Source organism: Moschus berezovskii, chromosome 4, assembly GCF_049115385.1.
Source record: "Moschus berezovskii isolate FMDL1 chromosome 4, NW_MosBer_1.0, whole genome shotgun sequence".
NCBI classification, from domain to species: domain Eukaryota; kingdom Metazoa; phylum Chordata; class Mammalia; order Artiodactyla; family Moschidae; genus Moschus; species Moschus berezovskii.
Window position 1 is genome coordinate 126637216 of NC_142463.1, and position 23649 is coordinate 126660864.

The following is a 23649-nucleotide window of genomic DNA, read 5'->3' on the forward strand; positions in this document are numbered from 1 at the left end:
AGTGCGACCTGAAGGTCCGGATTCCATTGCAGAGAAAGCAGAGGAATCTACTCTCATCTGGAAAAGATGACTGGAAAACGGGACAATTTGTCAATGTGGCACAAAACTCGGTGTTCCTCTCGACTGGGGCTGTGTATGTCGGTTTAATTTTTGAGTCGCATAAAGGATGTTCAGTAACCTGTCGAGTTTCAAGTGGGAATGTGGATTTCTCTGGTGAATCTGCTACGGAAATATTCCTCATCTTGCCTTGAGGGCAGAATCTTGGTTTTTCTCCAGTTGAGGCGGGAAGCTTGGGTTTCCTCTCGAGTTGCGCCGTGGACCTCAGGAACTCGCTCGTGTTGCTTCAGGGAAATCTTGTTCCCTTTTGGGTTGGAAGAGGAATTTCGGGGTTACTCTTGAGCCGTTAAATGGGAATAGGCCCTCATCTCGTGTTGAGTCCGTTAATTGTGTACTCCTCTCCAGTGGGGATGGCTATGTTACGGAACTTTTTGAGTTCCATAAATTGTGTCAAGTACCCTTTCGAATTTCAAGCGGGAATTTGGGATTTCTCTTGATATTCTGCAGCAGAAAATTTCCTCATCTCACATTGATGGGGGAACGTTGTCGTTTTTCTTGCGTTGCGGCGGAAAGCTAGGGGTTCCCTTCGAGTTGTGACGGGGAACTCAGGAACTCGTCCGTGTTGTCCCAGGGAAGTTACTGCTCATTTGCTGTTGGAAGGGGAAACTCAGTATTCCTCTCGAGGCGCGTGGGAGGAAAAGGGCCACATCTAGTGTTGTGTACGTAAATTGTGTGCTCCGGTTCAATGTGGACGGCTATGTCTGGAAAGTTTTTGGGTCGCATAAAGGGTATCAACTACCCGTTCGAATTTCAAGCGGGAATGTGGGATTTCTCTTGAGACTCTGCAGTGGAAATATTCCTCATCTCTCCTTGAGGGAAGTTTTTTATGGTTATTCTCTAGTTGTGGCAAGAAGCTTGGGCTCCCTCTCGATTTGCTACAGGGACCTCTGGAACTCGATGGTGTTGCTTCAGGGAAGTCAGGTCTCCTTTCTTGTTGAAGGGGAACCTCGGGATTCCCCTCGAGGTGCGGCAGAGAAATAGGGCCGCATCTAGCGTTGTGTACCTAAACTGTGTGCTCCTCTCCAGTGGGGACAGCTCTGTCGGGGAAGTTTTGATTCGCATAAAGGGTGTCAAGTACTTGATCGAATTTCAAGCGGGAATGTAGGATTTCTCTTGAGACCCTGCAGCGGAAAAATTTCTCATCTCGCATTGAGGGGAAAATCTGATGGTTTTTCTCTAGTTGCAGCGGTAAGCTTGGGGTTCTTCTTCAGTTGTGACGGGGACCATATGAAATCGCTCGTGTTGCCCCAGGGAAGTCAGGTCTCCTTTCGTGTTGAAAGGGGAACCTCGGGATTTCTCTCGAGGTGCAGCAGAGGAATAGGGCCGCATCTAGCGTTGAGTCTGTCAACTCTGTGTACTTTTCCCGTGGCGACAGGGATCTCGGGGCTGCTATGAAGGTTCTACTGGGGAGTCAGGCTTCATCTCGATTTGAAACATGGAATTCTGCTTTCCTTTCTAGTTTTAAAAGGGGAATCATTCTTCGTGTCTTGACCAGGAGGTTCATTAGGGCTTTTTCTCTCGGCTGAGCATGGGTGTAAGGTTTCTCATCATGTTGTGAGGGGATAGTCGGTATTCCATTGGAGCTTTGCTAGATCATCAGGGCTTACCTCAATTGGAGGTGGAACTCAGAGTCCTCAGCAGCTTCCGCGGGAGGGCACTTGAGTTTCAATAGGAGACAGAGGCATCCTCTTGTGGTGGGAGAAGAAGAAAGGATACATCTAGAGTTGAAGCAGGGTTTGAATGCTCATATAATGAAGACGTGGGGAATACAGAGCTCTTCTAGAGCTGTGCACAGAAACTGGGCTTTTCTCTCAATTGAAGATGGATATTCTGGGAGCCCCTTCAATTGTAAATAGGGATTCAAGTCTCCTGTGGTATCTTGAGAGAGAACTCGGGATTGCTCTCCAGGCACTGTAGGAAAAAAGGGCCTCAAGTGACGTTGCCTGGGGCTTCTCGTGGTATATGGCGATTGCAAAGGGAAGTATGGCTTTCATTTCGAGTTATGCCAGGGAAATCAAGGAGACACTCATATTGCCTCAGGGAAGAAAAGTTGTGAGGGGAATTTCGTGATTGATCTCGAGTCAATGCAGAGGAATCGGGCTTCAATTCACATTGAAAGTGGGTAATCCCAAAGTGTTTCTTGAATTTGGGCAGGAATCTTTCGGATCCCTCGAGTTGCAAAAGGGGCCTCATGGATCCTCTCAAGTTGTCTCTGGGAAGTCCAGAAACCTTTTGTAGTGTGGAGAGCCTTTGGGATGCCTTCAGAGACAGTGCAGGGGAATAGGGCCTGATCTGGAGTTGAGGCGCTAACCTCAGTGTGCCTCTCCAGTTCTTACATGGATCACAGTGTTCCTACGAAGTTTCAAAAGGGGAGTCATGCCAAGTCTCTTTTTGAGGCATGGAACTCCACTAACTTTTCGAGTTGTAAAAGGGGTGGTCGGCCTCCTGTTGAGTTGATTTTCTGTCCTGGGGCTTTTTCTCTATGATGCACCTGGGAAATCAGGCCTCCCTGAGTGGTGTTACTTGATCCTGGGAGTCCCTTTGAATTGGGACGGTGGAATCAGTCCTTATATTGAGCGGATGGTTAAATTGGTGTCTTTTTGAATTGTGGCACGACTCCCCGGGGTCCTCTCGAGTTTTAAAAGGACATAGGCCTCCTCTTCAGATTTGACAGAAACATCGGGATTAATTTCCATACGAAGAAGGGCAATCGATCCTCACCTTGAGATGACGAGTGGAAAACGGGTCTCTTCTTGAGCTGTGGCAGGAATATCGCTGCTCCTCTTGAGTTTAGCCGGGTATCTCGGGGAAACTCTTCAGTTGCCTATAGTGTGCCGAGTATCCTTTCGAGTTTGAAGAGGGAATGTGGGACTTCTCTTAAGACGCTGCAGCAGAAAAGGGCGTCCTGTCACGTGGAGTGGAGAATTTCATGGTTTATCTGGAGTTGCGGCTTGAAGCTTGGAAGTATTCTCGCATTATGACGGGAACCACTTGGACTTGCTAGTTTTGCCTCAGGGAAGTCAGGTCTCCTTTCCTGTTGAAAGTGGAACTTTGTGATTCTGTTGGAGTCGCTGCAGGCCAGGAGGGCCACATTTAGACTTGAGTGGGTAAACTCAGTATTCCTTTCAAGTGACCACATGGATCTTGGTGTTGCTCTGATGGTTGCACTGGGGAATCAAGCCTAGTCTTTGTTGAGGAGGGAGCTCTACTTTACCCCCGAGTTGTAAAAGGAGTATCAGGTCTGCTTTCGGTTTTAGCGGGAAATTTGCTCTTTTTCGAGAGTCTCAGCAGGGAATTCATGCCTCCGATCATGTTGCGAGTTGATACTCCGTGTTCCACTGGAGCTGCTGCAAACACAACATGACTCATCTCTAGTTGAGTGTGAACTCGGAGTCCTTTGAACATGCTGCAGTATCTACAGTGTTGCCCTCAAGTGTAAATAGATGTGACAGGACTCGTCCTGTGGTACGAGGTGAAATTGGGATTCCTCTTCAGTTGAACGTGGAACGCTCATTATCTTCAGCTGAGGTGTGATCACTGGCCTTTTCTTAAATTGTGGTGGGGAAAATCGGTTTTCTTCTCTCATTGAGACCGGTAGCTCTGGGAGACCCTTAAGTGGCATCAAGGAACTCAAGCCTAATCGAATTTGGAGAAGGAACTTGGGACTTTTGTCTACGTGCTGTAGGAAAAAAAAAAGGGGGGCATCATCTTTCTTTGAAAGAGGAATTTCAAGGTTATTCTCGAGTTGCGGCGGGAAATGTGGTAATCCTCTCGAGTGACGATGGATATATCAGGGAGCCTTCTGTGTTGTTTCTGGGAAATCAGAACGCCTTTCCATATGCAAGGGGAACCTCAGGATTCCTTTGGAGTCACTGCAGAGAAGTAGGTCTGCATCTAGATTTGAGTCCGTTTAACTCAGAATTTCTCTCCAGTAGTGAAAGAGTTGCTCTCAAAATTGTCTTGGGGAGTCAGGCCTCGTCTCGTGTTCAGACATCGTACTCCACTTTCTTTTCGAGTTGTAAAAGGAGTGTTAGGCCACAATTGAGTTAAATTTTACCTGGAGATTTTGTTGAAAATCCTCAGGAGACAGGTCTCCACTTGTCTTGTGAGTTGATATTCGAGGATATATTTGAATCTGTGCAGTGGAATCAGACAATATCTCGAGTGGGTGGGGACATTGATATCTTTTCCAATTGTGTTTTGAAACCCGGAATTCTCCCGAGTTTCAAGGTGTTACTGGTCTCCTCGTACTGTCCGACGGGAACGTCCGGATTCCATTCCAGACAAAGCGGGGGAATCGACTTTCATCTGGAAAAGAGGACTGTAAAACGGGACACTTTGTCAGTTGTGGCAGGAAATTCGGTGTTCCTCTCAGTTCAGTTCAGTTCAGTCACTCAGTCCTCTCCCACTCTTTGCGACCCCATGATTCACAGCACGCCAGTCCTCTCTGTCCATCACCCTTACCCACATTTCATTCAATCTCATGTCCATCCAGTCAGTGATGCCATCCAGCCATCTCATTCTCCATCGTCTATGTCTCCTCCCACGCCCAATCCCTCCCAGCATCAGACTCTTTTCCAGTGAGTCAACTCGTCACATGAGGTGGCCAAAGTAGTGGAGTTTCGGCTTTAGCATCAGTCTTTCCAATGAACACCCAGGATTGATTTCCTTTAGAATGGACTGGATGGATCTCCCTGCAGTCCAAGGGACTCTCAAGAGTCTTCTCCAGCACCACAGTTCAAAAGCATCAATTCTTCGGTGATCAGCTTTCTTCACAGTCCAACTCTCACATCCATACATGACCACGGGAAAAATCATAACTTTGACAAGACGGAACTTGGTTGCCACAGAAATGTCTCTGGTTTTTAATATGCTATCTAGGTTGGTTATAAATTTCCTTCCAAGGAGTAAGCGTCTTTTAATTTCCTGGATGCAATCAGCATCTGCAGTTTTTTTGGAGCCCCCCAAAAATGAAAGTCTGACGGTTTCCAAGGATTCCTCATCTAGTTGCCATGAAGTGATGGGACCAGATGCCATGATATTCGTTCTCTGAATGTTGAGCTTCAAGCCAAATTTTCACTCTCCTCTTTCACTTTCATCAAGAGGCCTTTGAATTCCTCTTTGCTTTCTGCCATAAGGGTGGCGTCATCTACATATTTGAGGTTATTGATATTTCTCCCAGTAATATTGATTCCAGCTTGTGCTTTTTCCAGTCCAGCGTTCCTCATGAGGTTCTCTGAATATAAATTAAATAAGCAGGGTGACAATATACAAACTTGACGTACTCCTTTTCCTATTTGGATCCAGTCTGTTGTTCCATGTCCAGTTCTAACTGTTGCTTCCTGACCTGCATAAAGGTTCCTCAAGAGGCAGGTCAGGTGGTCTGGTATTCCCATCTCTTTCAGAATGTTCCACAGTTTATTGTGATCCACACAGTCAAAGGCTTTGGCATAGTCAATGAAGCAGAAATAGATGTTTTTCTGGAACTCTCTTGCTTTCTCCATGATCCAGCGGATGTTAGCAATTTGATCTCTGGTGCCTCTGCCTTTTCTAAAACCTGCTTGAACATCTGGGAGTTCACGGTTCACATATTGCTGAAGCCTGGCTTGGAGAATTTTGAGCATGACTTTAGTAACGTGTGAGATGAGTGTGATTGTGCGGTAGGTTGGGCATTCTTTGGCATAGCCTTTCTTTGGGATTGGAATGAAGACTGACCTTTTCCAATCCTTTGGCCACTGCTGAGTTTTCCAAATTTGCTGGCATATTGTGTGAAGCACTTTCACAGCATCATATTTCAGGATTTGAAATAGCTCAACTGGAATTCCATCACCTCCACTAGCTTTGTTCATAGTTATGCTCTCTAAGGCCCACTTGACTTCACATTTCAAGATGTCTGGTTCCAGGTGAGTGATTTTGCCATCGTGATTATCTTTGTCCTGAAGATCATTTTTGTACAGTTCCTCTGTGTATTCTTTACACCTCTTCTTAATATCTTCTGCTTCTGTTAGGTCCATACCATTTATGTCCTTTATTGAGCCCAGCTTTGCATGAAATATTCCCTTGATATCTCTAATTTTCTGGAATGGTTATGTCAGTGTCACTTTTGAGTCGCCTAAAGGATGTTAAGTAACCTGTCGAGTTTTAAGCGGGAATGTGGGATTTCTCCTGAGAGTTGGCAACGGAAAAGTTGAACATCTCGCCTTGAGGGCAGAATCTTGTGATTTTTCTCGAGTTGTGGCGGGAAGCTTTGGGTTCCTCTTGAGCTGCGACGGGGAATTCAGGAATTCTCTCGTGTCGTTCCAGGGAAGTCAGGTCTCATTTTGTATTCCCGAGGGGAACCTCGGGATTTCTCTCGAGGTGTGGCAGAGGAATAGGGCCGCATCTAGCGTTGTGTACATAAACTGTGTGCTCCTCTTCAGTGGGGACGACTATGTTGGGGAAGTATTGAGTTGTATAAAGGGTGTCAAGTACCCATTCAAATTTCAAGCGGGAATTTGGATTTTCTCTTGAGACTCTGCAGTGGAAATGTTCCTCATCACGCATTGCGTGGAGAATCAGGTTGTTTCTCGAATTGCGGTGGGAAGCTTGGTATTCTTCTCAAATTGTGACGGGGACCTTATGAACTCGCTCGTGTTAACCCAGGGAAGTCAGAATTCCTCTCATGTTGAAAGAGGAACCTCGGGATTTCCCTCGAGGCACAGTAGAGCAATAGGGCCCCATCTTGCGTTGAGTCGGTCAACTGTGTTTTCCTCTCCAGTGGTGACAGGGATCTCGAGGTTGCTATGAAGGTTCTGCTGGGGAGTCAGGTTTCGTCTCGATTTGAGGCATGGAATTCTGCTTTCCTTTCGAGTTGTAAAATGGGAACCAGTACTCTTGTCGTGATCAGGCTGTTCATTAGGGCTTTTTTAATAGGCTCAGCATGGCTGTCAGGATTCCCAACACATTGTGAGGGGATTGTCGGTTTTCCACTGGAGCTTTGCTAGATCATCAGGACCTACTTTGATTGGAGGTGGAACACAGAGTCCTTTATCCTTGCATCAGGACCCTCGGGAGTGCCCTCGAGTTTCAATAGGAGACAGAGGCCTTATCTTGTGGTGGGAGAGGAAGAAAGGATTCCTCTAAATTTGAAACAGGGTTTTAACGATCATATCGTGAGGAGGTGGGGAATACAGAGCTCTTCTTGAACAGTGGTTGGAAACTCAGGGTTTCACTCGACTGAAGATGGGTATTCTGTGAGCCACTTGAATTGTAAATAGGGATTCAAGCCTCCTATGTTATCTTGATAGTCAACTCGGGATTGCTCTCCAGGTGCTGCAGGAAAATAAGGGCCTCATGTAAAGTTGCCTGGGGCTTCTCGTGGTTTTTGGCGAGTTGCCAAGGGAAGTTTGGATTTCCTTTCGAGTTACGCCAGGAACTCAGGGAGACACTCGTGTTGCCTCAAGGAAGTCAATTTGCAAGGGGAAGGTCGTGATTGTTCTCGAGTCAACGCAGAGGAATCGAGCTTCAATTCACATAGAAAGGGGTAATGCCAGAGTGTTTCTAGGTTGGGGGCAGGAAACTGTCGGATCCCTCGAGTTGCAAAAGAGGCCTTCACGGAGCATCTCAAGTTGTCTCTGAGAAGTCCAGAATCCTTTTGAACTGTAAGAAGACTTTGGGATGTCTTTCGAGTCAGTGCAGGGGAATAGGGTCTGATCTGGAGTTGAGGCGCTAACCTCAGGGTGTCTCTCCAGTTCTGACATGGGTCTCAGTCTTCCTATGAAGTTTCAACAGGGGAGTCATGCCACGTCTCTTGTTGAGGCTTGAAACTCCGCTATCTTTTCGAGTTGTCCAAGGGGTGGGAGGCCTCCTGTTGAGTTCAATTTCTGTCCTGGGGCTTTTCCTCCATGATGCACCTGCGAAGTCAGGCCTCCTTTATTGGTGTTACTTGATCCTGGGAGTTCTCTTTGAATCAGCACAGTGGAATCAGTCCTTATTTGAGCGGATGGGATAATCCGTGTCTTTTTGAATTGCAACACGACTCCCCAGGGTCCTCTCGAGTTTCAAGGGGACATAGGTCTCCTCTTCACATTCAACAGGAACATCGGGATTAATTTCCAGACAAAGAAGGGGAATTGATCCTCACCTTGACATGACGAGTGGAAAACTGGTCTCTTCTTGAGTTGTGGCAGGAACCTCGCTGCTCCTCTCGAGGTTGGTCGGGTATCTCAGGGAACTCTTTGAGTTGCATATAGGGTGTTGAGTATTCTTTCGAGTTTGAAGAGGGAATGTGGGATTTCTCTTAAGATGTTAAGCAATTAGACTATCCCTGCTGCTAGAGCTGCTGCATCCATTCAACTGTGGAAATGCAGGCTAAAAAAAACCCGTATCTTTCTGAGAAGTTCTCCAAATGGGTTTAGGAACAACACGTTTGCAAACCAGAGTTTATGACATGCATGTCCATGGAAACTTGACACCTCTCGACAAATGCACTACAAATGATTCCTAGACATACATTCCATGCAAAACGGATCACAAATCCAGAAGGAAATGGAGCAGACATTAGACATGAGCTCTGAGTCTTCACACACAATACAGAATGGCAGTATACAAAGAGTAACCAGGGAACAGTGAACTTTGTCAAATCCAAGATTTGGACTCTGGGAAAGACCTTCTGAAAAATGCAAACGAGACATCCCACTTTGGGATACAACTGTTTGCATACACAGAACTTAGGTAGGATTTGGCTCTTAATACACAAAACACATGATCACAAACAAACCTGAAGGAGGGGTCTGAAGGGACACCAGGCAAAGGAAGGGACACGGAGAGTACACCGAATGATGCCAAGCACTGAGGGCCTGAGAAATATGATCTAGCTGCACTTCCCGAGACGCGTGTTACCCTGGACTAGGCCTGTTCTAGCTGGAGGCTCAGAGAGATGGACAGTGAGGAAGGGGAAGAGAAATCCTTGGCATTTCTATCACACACAGCAAACACTTAGAAGGAGAAGGCAAGTATCAACACCACCGACGGTGACATTCCCTGAAAGGCAATAGCTAGGAGTCCATCTAACCCAGGAGGGAAGCCCCTTTTCTCAGAGAACTGCAAGAGATGGATGAAAGAAGGTGAAGCCCACCAATCCAGTGGAAAATAAGCTGTGCTCACGGATCAAAAGAATTCCTCCTGGTAAGATGATGTCGGTTCCCCATCTCCCCGACCCCCACCGTGGGGCAATCCAGAGTTTCCACGCTATTCCTCTAAAAATACCAACAGCTGTCCTCAGGGTAATATAACCAAAGAATTCTAAAATGTCTATGGAAATATTAAGAGTCAAAGGATTCAACGCAATCTGCCGCAAAGTCGTGAAATGGACATCATAGGCTGCCTGATAGCCAGTTAGACTATCACACTAGGATCATCAGGACAGCATGGTACTGGGAAGAAATGAAACACGCAGAACCAGATCCATGGAATGGAAATGAGGGTCCAGAAATAAACCCAAGCTTCTATGGTCAATTCCTCGATGCCAAAGGAGAGTACACAATACGAATGGGAACAAGAGCCTCTGCAACGAAAGACAATGGGAATTGGAGATGGTTCCATCTGAAAAATCACATTGGCTTTTGGTCTCATAACACCTCAGATTCAGTGAAACACATCAATGCAAAAGTGAAGAGATCAAAGTCCTGGAAATAAACAAGGGACATTGGCTCCTTAATGTCAGGGACTTCTCAACATGTGTGGGGGTGAAGCAAAATTGGGTGTCTTCAAGTCAAGGTAACAGGAAACTAAAGGACACCAATGGGCTTGCATCCATTTGAACAGCTATGCAACAGAAAAGCTAAGTATTCACAAATCAAAATGGTAACAAACTGAACACAAAAGAATATTTGCAAGCGGAATATCGGCGAAGGGGTTCCTTCGTAAGAGAGTGAGAAATCCCACCACTAAGTCTCCCAGAATTGACCACAGACGAATCCCTTCCCCTCACACAAACTCTAGTCCCAAATCATTACCTCACTCGAAAGGAAAAACTATAGCCTCACCCTAGGTCAATATTATACATGTGTACATGCATTCACAGTTTGTGAGCATCCACAGGAGAGACACAGAGAAGAAGAGACAGACTGAATTTGGACAGGTCATAAAAGAGACGGAACGAGGGACAGAGACTGAACAATGGAGAGAGGAAATGAGTCAATTTCACAGAATTTGCATGAATCTCTCTTGAGGATGGAAACAATGACAGTGCCTATTCCCCCTCGATGATTAGACTCAAAGACAAGGATGTGGGGAGCCACTGTTTGAACAGCCTCCCCCACCCCTCAAGGCTGAGTGGGACACTTGAGTAGGACGAAAAAGGTTGATATCAGAAGGGGCGATGTCTGAATATGACCTTCCGATCCTCCCAATGCGGGGGTCAAGAAATAGGCAGGAAGGGGACTGCCTTCGCCCAGGTCCCAGAGCCCATCCAGGCCTGATTCTGCCCCATTCTGTGCTAGGTCAGCCCTGTGAGGAATCCTTCCTTTGGGAAGTCTGTGTCCAAGCACCTTTTGATGGAGGCCCAAAGTTTGAACAGGCACTGGAGCTCTTCGTAAGCTGACAGACCTAGGCAGGAGATGGGAGAGGGACCCCCACTCTGCACACGGAGAGACTGGGGAAACCCTGTGGGGCACATGTCTTGCCAGGGGCACATCACTCCTGAGAAGCAGGAGCCTGGGTTGAAAGCAGCTCTGTCCTCAGAGCTCAGGCTCTGGCTGCACCAAGTTCTCCCCGTGGCTGTAGGATGGGGTGTGTAGGTGTCACTTTGCCTACACGTGGACAAAGGGCGTTGGGGAACAGCCAGAAACCAGAGGTTCCCTTTGGGAGCTTGTGGAAGGGACCTCAGCCACGAACCCAGGAAATGATGTCACTTCCTGGCAACAGAACTCAACAGATCCCGCAACCCATGTATCCAGGCCTACCCAGTGGAAAGGAGCCCCAAGCCAGATCACTTGCTGTCAAGATGTTCTGCTGCTTGCCCCTGCTAAGAGGCCGGGGCCTCGGGAGAGCTCACAGGCAGAGTGTGTGGGAATGCGGTCAACGCTGGCTCAGGCACCCCCCTCCTCGAGAGGCCTCTGGCCCTTTGCCCGAAGGAACAGAAAGGTACCAGGGGAGTCCCAGACCGGGTCCAGCCACATCTCCCGTCCCACGCGGGGAAGACTGTGGCCTTTCGCTGTGTGTGGATGGGGGTTTCTCCGGTTGTGTCAAACTCAAGCAAGCCCAGCCACATGAGGGTCAGGAGTCCATGGGCTGCTTGTGGCCACACCCCAGGGGAGAGCAGGCTGGGTGGCATGAGGAGAGTCCGGGCAGTACCAGCTGCCCATGCGGGCCGCACACCCTCATGAGGTTTTCTGTCCTTCCGGGTGGGTATCTGAGCAGACACTTGTGTCTCTGGTCTTTCTTGGAGCAGAAGGGCAGGCAGGCAGAAGCAGCAGCCATCCAGGCCAGGCACAGCTCAGAAATATCGAAGCAGGGCTGGCTGATGGTCACTATCATTGCAGATCGTCCCAACTGAGGTGCCCCTGAGGGGCACACCCTATTCACCTCCCAGAGGGAGGGCTCAGCACACCAGCCCCCTGCTCTGGAGGCTAAGTACAGGCTCCAGGTGAGAGTGGCCTCGGAGGGCTCAGCCCAAATGGCGTTGAAGAGGAAGAGGGTAAGGCCTGATGCTCAGACACCTCCCAGCACACAACCCGGGGCCCAGTCTCAGGCTGCCACGAACTCAGCACAGCTGGCTCTGACCCAGAGCTCTGAGAAGCCCTGCCTCAGAGGCAGCTAGAGGACCTGGAGCCCAGCAGGGCAGAGCACAGAGGTGAGGCGGCTGGGGCTGCTCCATGTGAGTGTGGGGAGGCGGTGCTGAGCCACAGAGAGAGGAGTCTCCCAGAGCTGGGGCTGGGCCTGGACCAAAGGCTGGCCTCACACCACCCATCTTGGAGACTGCAGAGAAGACTCCGATGGTGGGCCTTCTTAGCGAATCTCTAGGAAGCTTTCTGGCCCACTTAGGCACATGGCAAGGCTGGCCTGTGGCAAACTCTTCTTCTCCCCCAGCTCTAGCTCAGGCCGTCAAACTCAGCCAGCCTCCAACTCCAAGACCTGTCATTAAGGAGGAGGAGAGAGGTCCAAGTGCAGGACCCAGGGATCCAGTGAAGGGAGACCGAGACTTGAGACTTCCCCTCCCAATGACATGGGGCCAGCCGGGTACTGGCCAGCACCCTCAGCACATCGGATTTCTGTGCCAGGATGACCCCCAGCCCCAGGCTCCGATGTCCCACCCGGCCTTCCAGAAACTCCACCTCCACGTGCACTTGCTCCTACTCAGGCTTTGGCAGCAGAACCCCAGTCAAGGCCTGAGTGACCACATGTGCAGAGGCAGCCTGCCCTGGCTCCTGCAAAGGACTCAGATGCTCACCATGACTGTCCCACGCCACAGGGAGAACAGGCCCCTGCTCTGGACAGAGACCCAGAGCCCTTCGGCAACCAAATTATCCAGGGGCGTGGTTGGCGCTGCAGCCTCCATCCCTGTATGTTCTCCATGGATGCTGTCCACTCCCTCCCCACCCAGGGGAGACTGAATTTCCTTAACCTGAGCTGATTTTCATCAGGGTACTAGGCATTTTTCTCCTCCTCTTTATTTTCTTTTATAGCTTTCTGTATATTTTGCTTCTAAGTGTGTGTCAATAAAGTTTCCTTCGTTGATGCCAGTTGGGAATATGGAGGCCTTCACAAGGCTGTGTAAGCATCACCACTGTCTACATTGGGACGCCCTCATTCTATCCACCCTCACTTCAAAAAAAAAAAAAAAAAGCCTCGAATCATGGCAAGCAGTCCCCATCCAACTCTCCTCCGCCTGACAACATTGAGTCGTCTTCTCTCTGCATTTCTTCCTATCCTTTCGGGGTCCCCATTAAATGCCAATCACTAAAATGAGAGGAAACTGGATTTTGCTCTGACTAAAGGTGAATGTTATAGTCTCTCAGTATCGTTAGTCTTGGTATTCCCGTGAATTCTACAGTCCATGAATTCTCTAGGTCAGAATCCTGGAGTCAGTAGCTTTTCCTTTGTCCAGCGAATTGCGCTGATTCCCCACATATTGGAAGACCAAACTGGAGAATTCTGGTTTCTATGTCATTTGAAGGATCCTTTGGGTATCTGATAGGACCAGGTAGATCCTTTCAAGATGTCATCTGCCAAACGAAGCCCTCTCGGCAAATGTGTTCAGAATCTCCAGGTAGGCATTGCTGTTGCAAGTGGCACACCTCAGGCACAAGAGAAAGGCTGAGTTCTTCCGCCGGCACAAAACAAACTCACAGCAATAAACCAGGCAGGAGTAATGGAAAGATAAACCCACACCAACAAAGGGACAAATATTCCTCAGAACACAAGGCCAGAGAAAGACCCACCATTCTTGTGGCCCCCACACTCTGGAGAAATTCAGTGATCGGGAAGGAAACAGAAGAAACATGTGCAGGTCCAATGAGAGGCAATGCACATGGCTAGTGTAGCTCAGAGACAGCCTGACGCTTTGCATGGACATGCGGGCAAAGGGAAACACATTGCAAGTGGTGCTGGTCATCATCTCAGAGCTAGGTGCTCAGGATGGTGACAACCAAGCTTCAGGACCACGAGAGGGAGTGGAGGGCCTAGCAGAGCCCATAGACATTTCTCTCGCTCTCTGGCAGAAGAGTGTGACAGACCCATCAAAATCCCACAGGAGCATCTCTTTACGATAAGTGCCCACCCTCAGAGTGGATCCCACTCCACTTCTGGCACGGTTGTTCCTCTCCTCTGAAATGCTCACCTCTGGCGTTCCGAAACGGCAGGCCTGCTGAGAGCCTGTGGAGTCGAAACTCACTTCAACTACTCACACAGCCAAGGACACTCAAGAATGCTTGTGGCCTCTGGCTCAAAGATGGAAGATCAGCACCCTGTCAACCCGACCTGGGGATCGATGCTGAAAGGGAGGCCGCACCCGACTCCCTTTTCACTGGACACAGCGTCCCTGCTGCTAGAGCTGCTGAATCCATTCATCTGCGGAAATGCAAGCTGAAAAACCCCCATCTTTCCAAGAAGGTCTACAAAAGAGTTTATGAGCAACGCATTTGGAAACCAGATGGGATGACATGCATGTCCATGGAAACTTGACACCTCTCAACAAATGCACTTCAAATGATTCCTAGACATATGTTCCATGCAAAACGGTTCACAAATCCAGAAGGAAATGGAGCAGACATTAGACATGAGCTCTTAGTCTCCACACACAATACAGTAAGGAACTACACAAAGAGTAACCAGGGAACACAGTGAACGTTGACTAACCAAGATTTGGACTCTGGGAAATGCGGTCTGTAAAACAAAAACGACACCTCCCAAGCTGGGAGACAACTGTTTACAGACATAGAACTTAGGCAGGATTTGGCTCCTAATACACAAATGACATGAACACAAACGAGCCTGAAGGAGAGGACTGTGAAGGGACACCAGGCGAAGGAAAGGACACAGAGAGTACACCGAGTGATGCCCAGCATTGAGGGCCTGAGAAACACGGTCTAGCTGCACTCCCCGAGATTTGTGGGACCCTGGACTTGGCCTGTTCTACAAAGAAGCTCTGAGAGATGGACAGTGAGAAAGGGGAAGAGAAATCCTTGGCATTTCTAACACTCACTGCAAACGGTTTGAAGGACAAGGCAAGGATCAACCGCACCGACAGTGACATTCCCTGAAAGGCAATAGCTAGGAGTCCATCTAACCCAGGAGGGAAGTCCCTCTTCTCAGAGAACTGCAAGAGATGGATGAAAGAAGGTGAAGCCCACAAATCCAATGGAAATTAAGCTGTGCTCACGGAGCAGAAGAATTCCTCCTGGTAAGATGATGTCAGTTCCCCATCCCCCCGATCCCCACAGTGGGGCATTACAGAGGTTCCACGCTATTCCTCTCAAAATACCAACTGCTGCTCTCAGGGCATTATAACCAAAGAATTCCAAATTTCTATGGAAACACAAAGGAGACAAAAGGATCAATGCAATCTGCCGCAAAGCCCTGCAATTGACATAGCAGGCTGCCTGACGGCCAATTTGATTATCACACCAGGATAATAGGACAGCATGATACTGGGAAGAAACGAAACACGCAGAACCAGATCCATGGAATGGAATTGAGGGTCCAGAACTAAACCCAAGCTTCTATGGTCAATTCATTGACGCCAAAGTAGGGGAGGCGATAAGAATGGGAACAAGAGCCTCTGCAACGAAAGGACGTGGGAAATGGAGATGGTTCCATCTAAACAATCACATTGGCTTTTGGTCTCAGAACACGTCAGATTCAGTGAAACACATCAACGCAAAGCCTGAAGTGATAAAACTCCTGGAAATAAGCAGGGGCCTTAGGGTCCTCCTTGTCAGGGATTTCTCAACATGTGTGTGTGGGGGGAGGCACAATTGGGTCTCTTCAATTCAAGGAAACAGGAAACCAAGGGACACCCACCAGCTTCCATCCACTTGAACAGCTTTGCAACAGAAAAGCTAAGCATTCACAAATCAAAATGGTAACAAAGTGAACACACAAGCATATTTGCAAGCAGAATATCGGAGAAGGGGTTATTATGTAAGAGAATGAGAACTCACACCACTAAGTCTCCCAGAACAAACCCCAGACCTAACCCTTCCCCTAACACCAACTCCAACCCCAAACCTTTACCTCACTCAAAATGAAACCCTAAAGCCTCAGCCTAGGTCAAAAATATACATGCGCACATCCCTTCACAGGCATGCGAGCATCCACAGGAGAGACACAGAGTGGAAGAGACAGACTGAATTTGGAAAGGTTAAGAAAGAGGGGAAACGAGGGAGAGAGACTGAACAATGCAGAGAGGAAATGAGTCGATTTCACAGAATTTGAATGAATCTCTCTTGAATTTGGAAAAAATGACTGTGCCTATTCTCTTGCAAGTGGTAAAATGACCGACGATGATGGGACGCAAAGACAAAGATGCGGGGAGCCACTGTTGGGGAGGCCTCCCCTCCCCTCGAGGCTGAGTGGGACACTTGAGTAGGACGAGGAAGGTTGATATCAGAGGGGGCGATGTCTGAATATGACTTTCTGGTCCTCCCAATCTGGGGGTCAAGAAATAGGCAGGAAGGGAACTGCCTTTTCCCAGGTAACATAGCCCATCCAGGCTTGATTCTGCCCTTTTCTGTGTTAGGTCAGCCCTGTGTTGAATCCATCCTTTGGGAAGGCTCAGTGTCCAAGATCCTTGTGAGAGCGGCCAAAAGTTTGAACAGGCACTGGAGCTGTTCGTAGGTTGACAGACCTAGGCAGGAAATGGGCGAGTGAGCCCCACTCTGCAGATGGAGTGACAGGAAACCCTGCAGAGCACATGGCTTGCCCAGGGCCACACCACTTCTGAAAAGAAGAAGCCTGGGCTGAAAGCAGCTGTGTCCTCAGAGCTCAGGCCCTGGCTGCACCCAGGTCTCCCCAAGGCTGTGGGGTGGGCTGTGTGGGTGTCACTGTGCCTGCACGTGGCCTAAGGAAGTGGGGGAACAGCCAGAAACACAGAGGTTCCCTTGGGGAGCTTTGTGGAAGGGACCTCAGCAACGAACCAGGAAATGATGTCATTTCCTGGCAACAGAACCCAACAGAACCCGCAACCTGTGTATCCAGGCCTGGCCAGCGGAGAGGAGCCCCTGGCCAGATCGCTTGCTGTCAAGATGTTTTGCTGTTTGCCCCTGCCCAGAGGCCGGGTCCTCAGGCGAGCTCACAGGCCGAATGTGTGGGAATGCAGTCAACGCTGGCTCAGGGGTCCCCCGAGAGGACTCTGGCCCTTTGCCCGAAGGGACAGAAAGGTAACAGGGGAGGCCCAGGCCGGGTGCGGCCACCTCTCCCATCCCACCCGGGGAAGCCTGAGGCCTTTCCCTGTGTGTGGATGGGGGTTTCTTGGGGTGTGTCTGCCTCAAGCACGGCCAGCCACATGTGGGTCAGGAGCCCGTGGGATGCTTGTGTCCACACCCCAGGGGAGAGCAGGCTGGGTGGCATGGACAAAGTCCGGGCAGAGCTGGCTGCCCAAGCTAACCTCACGCCCTCATGGGGGTCTCCGACTTCCCGGGTGGGTATCTGAAACACACGTCTCTCTGGTCTTTCTGGGAGTAGAAGGGCAGGCGGGCAAAAGCAGCAGCCATCCTGGCCAGGCTCAGCTCAGAAATATTGAAGCGAGGCTGGCTGATGGTTACTGTAATTGCAGATCGTCCGAGGGACACACCACATCCACCTACCAGAGGGAGAGCTCAGAGAACCAGCCCCCTGCCTTGGAGGCCCAGTGCAGTCTCCAAGTGAGCGTGGTCATGGAGGGCTCAGCCCACCTGGCGATTAGGAGGAGTCGGGTAAGACTTGCTGCCCAGACGCCACCCAGCACACACCCCGGGGCCCAGTCTCAGGCTGCCATGGAGCTCAGCACAGCCGGCTGTTACCCAGAGCTCCGAGATGCCCTGCCTCGAATGCAGCAGGAAGACCTGGAACTCAGTACAGCAGAGCACGGAGGTGAATTTGCTGGGGCTAATGCCTGTCAGCGTGGGGACGTGGTGCTGAGCCACACAGGGAGGAGTCCCACAGAGCTGGGGCTGGGCCTGGATCAAAGGCTGGCCTCACATCACCCATCTTGGAGACTTCAGAGAAAACTCCGATGCTGTGACTTCTTAGCGAATCTCTAGGAAGCTTTCGTGCACACTTAGGCACATGGCAAGGCTGGCCTGTGGCAAATTTTTCTTCTCCCACAGCTTTATCTCTGGACATCAAAGTCAGCAAGCCTCCACGTCCAAGACCTGTCCCTAAGGAGGTGGGAGCTCAAGGATCAGGACCCAGGGATCCACTGAGGGGAGATCGAGACCTGAGACGTCCCCTCCCAATGTCATGGGGCCAATCGGGTACTGGCCAGCACCCTCAGCACATCCGAAATCTGTGCCTGCACGACTGCCAACCCCAGGCACCGATGTTCCACCCCACCTTCCAGAAACTCCACCTCCATGTGCACTTGCACCTGCTCGGGCTTTGGTGGCAGAACCAGAGTCAGGGCCTGAGTGACTACTTTCGCAGCGGCAGCCTGACCTGCCTCCTACCAAGTATGAGACGCCCACCATGACTGTCCCAACCTTGAAGGGAGAACAGGCCCCTGCTCTGGACAGAAGCCCAGAGCCCTTTGGCAACCACATCATCCAGGGGCGCGGTTGGCTCTGCAGGCTCCATCCCTGTGTGTTCCCCATGGACGCCATCCACTCCCTCCCCACCCAGGGGAGATTTACATTCCTTACCCTGAGCTGATTTTCATCAGGGCCCTAGGCATTTTTCTCCTCGTCCAAAATGCAGTATTTGGATGCAATCTTAAAAAAGACAGAATGATTTCTGTTCGTTTCCAAGGCAAACCATTCATTATTACAGTAATCCAGGCCTATGCCCCAAAAAGTGACGCTGAACAAGCCGAAGTTGAACGGTTCTATGAAGACCTACAAGACCTTTTGGAACTAACACCCCAAAAAGTTGTCCTTTTCATTATAGGGGACTGGAATGCAAAAGTAGGAAGTCAAGAAACACCTGGAGTAACAGGGAAATTTGGCCTTGGAGCATGGAATGAAGCAAGGCAAAGGCTAATAGAGTTTTGTCAAGAGAACGCACTGGTCATAGCAAGCGCCCTCTTCCAACAACACAAGAGAAGACTACACGTGGACATCACCAGATGGTCAACACCGAAATCAGATTGATTATATTCTTTGCAGCCAAAGATGGGGAAGCTGTATACAGTTAGCAAAAACAAGACCAGGAGCTGACTGTGGCTCAGATCATGAACTCCTTATTGCCAAATTCAGACTTAAATTGAAGAAAGTAGGGAAAACCACTAGACCTTTCAGGTATGACTTAAATCAAATCCCTTATGATTATACAGTGGAAGTGAGAAATAGATATAAGGGACTAGATCTGACAGATAGAGTGCCTGATGAACTCTGGACGGAGGTTCGTGACATTGTACAGGAGACAGGGACCAAGAGCATCCCCATGGAAAAGAAATGCAAAAAAGCCAAATGGCTGTCTTAGGAGGCCTTACAAATAGCTGTGAAAAGAAGAGAAGGAAAAAGCAAAGGAGAAAAGGAAATATATAAGCATCTGAATGCAGAGTTCCAAAGAAGAGCAAGGAGAGATAAGAAAGCCTTCCTCAGTGATCAATGCAAAGAAATAGAGGAAAACAACAGAATAGGATAAACAAGAGATCTTTTCAAGAAAATTAGAGATTTCAAGGGAATATTTCATGCAAAGATGGGCTCGATAAAGGACAGAAATAGTAGGGACCTAACAAAAGCAGAAGATATTAAGAAGAGGTGGCAAGAATACACAGAAGTACTGTACAAAAAAGATCTTCACGAGCAAGATAGTCACAATAACGTGATCACTGACCTAGAGCCAGATATCTTGGAATGTGAAGTCAAGTGGGCCTTAGAAAGCATCACTACGAACAAAGCTAGTGGAAGTGATGGAATTCCAGTTGAGCTCTTTCAAATCTTGAAAGATGATGCTGTGAAAGTGCTGCACTCAATATGCCAGAACATTTGGAAAACTCAGCAGTGTCCACAGGACTGGAAAAGGTCAGTCTTCATTCCAACCCCAAAGAAAGGCAATGCCAAAGAATGCTCAAACTACCGCACAATTGCACTCATCTCACTCGCTACTAAAGTCATGCTCAAAATTCTCCAAGACAGGCTTCAGCAATATGTGAACTGTGAACTCACAGATGTTCAAGAGGGTTTTAGAAAAGGCAGAGGCACCACATATCAAATTGCCAACATCGGCTGGATTATGGAGCAAGCAAGAGAGTTCCAGAAAAACATCTATTTCTGCTTCATTGACTATGCCAAAGCCTTTGACTGTGTGGATCATAATAAACTGTGGAAAATTCTGAAAGAGATGGGAATACCAGACCAACTGACCTGCCTCTTGAGAAACCTATATGCAAGTCAGGAAGCAACAGTCAGAACTGTACATGGAACAACCGACTGGTTCCAAATAGGAAAAGGAGTACGTCAAGGCTGTATATTGTCACCTTGTTTATTTAACTTATATGCAGAATACATCTTGAGGAACGTTGGGCTGGAAGAAGCACAAGCTGGAATCAAGATTGCTGGGAGAAATATCAGTAATCTCAGATATGCAGATGACACTACCCTTATGGCAGAAAGTGAAGAGGAACTCAAAAGCCTCTTGATGAAAGTGAAAGAGGAGAGTGAAAAGGTTGGCTTGAAGCTCAAGATTTAGAGAACAAAGATCATGGCATCTGGTCCCATCACTTCATGGGAAATAGATGGAAAAACAGTGGAAACAGTATCAGACTTTGTTTTTTTGGGCTCCAAAATCACTGCAGATGCTGATTGCAGCCATGAAATTAAAAGACATTTACTACTTTGAAGGAAAGTTATGACCAACCTTGATAGTATATTGAAAAGCAGAGACATTACTTTGCCAACAAAGGTCCGTCTAGTCAAGGCTATTGTTTTTCCCGTGGTCATGTATGGATATGAGAGTTGGGCTGTGAAGAAAGCTGATCGCCCAAGAATTGATGCTTTTGAACTGTGGTGTTGGAGAAGACTCTTGAGAGTCCCTTGTACTGCAAGAAGATCCAACCAGTCCATTCTAAGGGAGATCGATCCTGGGTGGTCATTGGAAGGACTGATGCTAAAGCTGAAACTGCAATACTTTGGCCACCTCATGCGACGAGTTGACTCACTGGAAAAGACTCTGATGCTGGGAAAGTTTGGGGGCAGGAGGAGAACGGGAGGACTGAGAATGAGATGGCTGGATGGCATCACCGACTCTGTGGCCATGAGTTTGAGTGTACTCCAGGAGTTGCTGATGGATAAGGAGGCCTGGCGTGCTGTGATTCATGAGGTCGCGGGGAGTCGGAAGCGACTGAGCGACTGAACTGAACTGAACTGACTGATAGCTTTCTGTATATTTTGCTCGTAAGTGTGTGTCAATAAAATTTTCTTCCTTGATGCCAGTTGGGAATATGAAGGCCTTCACAATGCTATGTAAGCATCAATACTGTCTACATTTGGACACCCTCATTCTATCCCCCCCCCACTTCCAGCAAAGCTTGTATTCATTGCAAGCTGTCCCTGTTCCACTCTCCCCCGCCTGACAACATTGAGTCTTCTTCTCTCTGCATTTCTCCCATTTTTGGGGGTTCAGCAATCAATGCCAATCACTAAAATGAGAGGAAACTGGATTTTGCTCTGACTGAAGGTGAACGTTATAGTCTCTCAGTATTTTTAGTCTTGGCATCCCTATGAATTTTACAATCCATGGAATTCTCTAGGCCAGAATCCATGAGTTGGTAGCTATTCCCTCCTCTAGGGGATTGTGCTGACTCCCCACATATTGGAAGACCAAACTGGAGAATTCTGGTTTCTATGTCATTTGAAGGATATCTTGGGTATCTGAAAGGACCGTGTAGGTCCTTTCAAAATGTCATCGGCCAAACGAAGCCCTCTCAGCAAATGTGTTCAGAATCTCCAGGTAGGCATTGCTGTTGTAAGTGGGACACCTCAGGCACAAGAGAAAGGCTGAGTTCTTCCGCCGGCACAAACAAACTCACAGCAATAAACCAGGTAGGAGAAATGGAAAGATAAACCCACACCAACAAAGGGACAAGTGTTCCTCAGAACACAAGGCCAGAGAAAGACCCACCATCCTTGTGTCCCCCACATGCTCAAGAAAATCAGTGCTTGGGAAGGAAACAGAAGAAACATGCACAAGTCCAATGAGAGGCAATGCACATGGCTAGTGTAGCTCAGAGACAGCCTGACGCTTCGCATGTATACGCAGGCAAAGGGAAACACAGTGCAGGTGGCGGTGGTCATCATCTCAGAGCTAGGTGCTCAGGATGGTGATAACCAGCCTTTGGGACCCAAAGAGGGAGCGGAGGGCCTAGCAGTGCCCACAGACATCTCTCTCACTGTCTAGCAGAAGAGTGTGCCAGACCCATCAAAGTCCAACAGAAGCATCTCTTGATGATCAGTGCCTAACCTCAGGGTGGATCCCACTCCACTTCTGGCACGGTTGTTCCTCTCCTTTGAGATGCTCACCTCTGTCGTTCCGAAGCTGCAGGCAAGCTGGGCGCCTGTGGAGACGAAACTCCCTTCAGCTGCTCACACAGACAAGGGCACACAAGGATGCCTGTGGCCTCTGGCTCACGGATGGAAGATCAGTGCCCTGTCAACCGGAAATGGGGATCGGTGCTGAAAGGGAGGCCGCACCAGACTCCTCTTTCACTGGACACAGCGTCCCTGCTGCTAGACCTGCTGAATCCAATCATCTGTGGAAATGCAAGCTGAAAAACACCCATCTTTCCGAGAAGGTCTCCAAAAGAGTTTAGGAACAATGCATTTTGAAACCAGAGGGGATGACATGCATGTCCATGAAAACTTGACACCTCTCAATAATTGCACTTCAAATGATTCCTAGACATATGCTCCATTACAAACGGTTCACAAATCCAGAAGGAAATGGAGCAGACATTAGACATGAGTTCTTAGTTTTCACACACAATACAGAAAGGCACTACACAAAGAGTAACCGGGGAACACATTGAAAATTTTAAAATCCAAGATTTGGCCCATTTTTTGATTGGGTCACTTATTTTTCTGGAATTGAGCTGCAGGAGATGCTTGTATATTTTGGAGATTAATCCTTTATCAGTTGCTTCATTTGCTTTTACTTTCTCCCATTTTGAAGGCTGTCTTTTCACCTTGCTTATAGTTTCCTTTGCTGTACAGAAACTTTTGATTTTATTTAAGTCCCATTTGTTTATTTTTGCTTCTATTTCCAATATTCTGGGAGGTGGGTCATGGAGGATCCTGCTGTGATTTATGTCGGAGAGTTTTTTTCTTACGTTCTCCTCTAAGAGTTTTATAGAATCTGGTCTTACATTTAGCTCTCTAATCTATTTTGGGTTTATTTTGTTGTGTGGTGTTAGGAAGTGTTTTAGTTTAATTCTTTTACAAGTGGCTGACCTGTTTTCCCAGCACCATTTGTTAAAGAGACTGTCTTTTCTCCATTTTATATTCTTGCCTCCTTTGTCAAAGATAAGGTGTCCATAGGTGCGTGGATTTATCTCTGGGCTTTCTATTTTATTCCATTGATCAATGTTTCTGTCTTTATGCCAGTACCATACTGTCTTGATGACTGTGGCTTTATAGTAGAGCCTGAAGTCCAACAGGCTAATTCCTCCAGTTCCATTCTTCTTCTTCAAGATTGCTTTGGCTAGTCGAGATTTTTTGAATTTCCATACAAATTATGAGATTATTTTTTCTAGTTCTGTGAAAAATATTATTGGTATCTTGATAGGGATTGCATTGAAAGTATAAATTACTTTGGATATTATACTTATTTTCACAATATTTATTCTTCCAATCCACGAACATGTTATATTTCTCCATCTATTAGTGTCCTCTTTGGTTACTTTCACTAGTGTTTTATAGT